Source organism: Trachypithecus francoisi, unplaced genomic scaffold (genome assembly GCF_009764315.1).
Source record: "Trachypithecus francoisi isolate TF-2019V2 unplaced genomic scaffold, Tfra_2.0 Lachesis_group6, whole genome shotgun sequence".
Classification (NCBI taxonomy): Eukaryota; Metazoa; Chordata; class Mammalia; order Primates; family Cercopithecidae; genus Trachypithecus; species Trachypithecus francoisi.
In genome coordinates this window covers 108,969,167-108,971,923 of record NW_022681471.1, presented here as the reverse complement: position 1 = coordinate 108,971,923, position 2,757 = coordinate 108,969,167, and positions in this window count along the sequence as shown.

Sequence of the window (2,757 nt, the reverse complement as noted above, 5' to 3'; positions counted from 1 at the left end):
AGTGCTGGAAAGTCCTGTTCTACCGTCTTGCTAATGTCCTTCTTTGTGTATTTTGCATAACAGTTCTTTATGAGATAGGTCTTTTGCAAATATTTTCTCCCATTTATCACTAGTCTTTTCATTCTCTTGACATTATCTTTTGCAGAACAAAAAGTTTTAATTATAAAGTCCATCTTATCATTTCTTTTTTGATAAATATTGCCTGTAGAGTTTTATTTACAAAGTCATCACCTAACCTAAGGTCATCTAGATTTCATCCTGTTCTCTTCTAGTAGTCTTTTAATTTTGTGTCTTACATATCAATCCATGACCCATTTTCAGTTAATTTTCGTGAATAGTATAAAGTCTGGGTCTAGATTCTTTTCTTTTTTGACTTGTGGATGTCCAATTGTTCCAACACCATTGGTTGAAAAGGCTATCTATCTTTTTTCCATTGTATTGCCTTTGCCCCTTTGTCAAAGGTCTGTCGACTATATTTATATGGGATCTATTTCTGGAATCTTTATTTCAGTCCATTGATCTATTTGTCTAGTTTTTCACTAGTGCCACACTGTCTTGATTATCATAGCTTTATAATATATCACAGAATTGAATAAAGTCAGTCCTCTGAATTTGTTCTTTTTCGTTATTAAGTTGGCTATTTTGAGTCCTTTGCCTCTCCATATAAACTTTAGAATCAGTTTCCTGATATTCACAAAATAACTTGCTGGGATTTTGATTGGAATTGCTTTGAATCCATAGATCAAGGGGGAAAGGATGGACACTTTAACAATATTGAGTCTTCATGTAATGAATACAGAATGTATTTCTATTTATTTAGTTCTCATTTTATAGGTTATTTTCTGAACCTGGGTAATGGGTACATAGGTATTTGTTTTACTCCATTACCTGTATGTGTTTTACCTTTTTATGTTTTACCTGTATATATTTTACCTTTTAAAAAATAAAATGCTAAAATATTTTATAGTTTTGCCTTTGTGATATTAGTTTTTTGGCAAGGATGGGGTAAAAAGTAAAATAGGACACTGACATTTCAATTTTGAATTTCAAATCTCCTATCAGGGAAATTGAATAAATATGTTGAACATGGTGGTTTGTTGATAAAGGGCTTTGGCAAAGAGGTCAGATTTGGTGTAATGATAGTTCTATTGAGATCTATAAATACTCCTATTTGAGGAGTGAAAAAATGCTACCAGGTGTTCACAAGAAAAGAAATGTTAATGAGAAGGCCAAAGATAAGGTGAATGTTCTATCAAAGTACAAAAGAGAATGAAAGTGGGATTCAGTTCCTTCTGGGTCAGAAGAGTGTCTTAAATTATTTCTCAATTACGATATCATATTTTCCCCCCATTTCTTCATCTTGCATTACTTTGTGTTTAATTGCGAGTTTTTAAAATGTGTTTAAAGCTAGTAATGTATTTTACTTTGATTTTGCAAGGATAACACTTCTCAGTATCCATTTTGAACTCATAGAATTTGTTCATGTTCTTTTAAATCTCCTGATTATTAGTGATTTACTTTTGATGAAGGTGATAGCATATTCTTTATGAAACAACTATAAAGCTTAGTGTTAAGATAATTTAGAAACTAAAGCACAGTTATAACTTCTTGATTTTTATGATAATGTCCCTTGGATGTATAAATTAAATTGCTTATTTTCATTTCTAATTTTTGTTAACCATTTCAGAAAAGTGGTTCAGCACAATCATTGCCAATTCTACTTCAAATCCAGAAATCTTTAAGCATCCTTAAAAGCTACCATAATAGGCCTATGGCACTGTGTGTCTTTAGGAGATTGATTTCTTTTGTGGGTATTCTGTTTACTTAATAACATAAAGAATGAGTGGGGGAGAAGGCAAAATATTCTCCCAGGAAGATGGAGAAGAGTGGTCATTGTGGATTAGTTAAACTTCTAGTGAAAAAACAACATTGCAATGACCTTGTGATTTTTATCAAACCACTTATAACTTGGTCTTAATTTACATATAAGGTCCTTTAACGTTGCATCAAAAGTACAGAGCTCTTATTATTCTTAACAAGGTTTGACACACAGCATTTCCTCTGGGATAATTTGTGGGTTTAAAAAATTGAAATGCTATTGGTAACTATCTTGGTCCTTACTGCAAGATGATTTCTATAGTGGGAGCATCCTTTTGTACAATCGTGTGGATCCTTTTACGGTTTTTCTGGTTCTAATATCAGTAAAAAGTACCACTTGGCCATACGTGACTTTTGTTTATACATTGAATGAAGGAAGGAATTATTTCTAGGTGTGCAACATGGAGAATATTGAGAGTTCTCTGAATGCAAGTTTCTTCATATGTCAAAGAAAGTGATAATACCTAACTTTAAAAGATGTTGAAAAGGTTGACATATAACTTATGGAAGTACTACCTACGTTCCCACCTACCTACGTACCTACCTACTTATCTGTCTATCTGTTTTTATGTCTATCTATCATGCTTAGCATAGTAATTGGCAGATTGTAGGCAGTCAGGAAATGTTAGTTGTCTTCTCACTCATCATATCATGTACTTTTAGAAGGATGGTTTTCACATCTGTGCAGGTTGTGCACTGTACAACTTCAGAGGGCAATGTTCATGTAGCAATACTATGAATGGCACCACTGGAATTCTGTAGTGTGCACTTGAAATACTAAACATAGTGTCTGTGTATTCTTAACCCTCTATGTTGGTGATTCTCCAAAAGGGAGCAATTAAAGTCTTGCCTGAGAATCACCTAGAAATGATTTCTAAA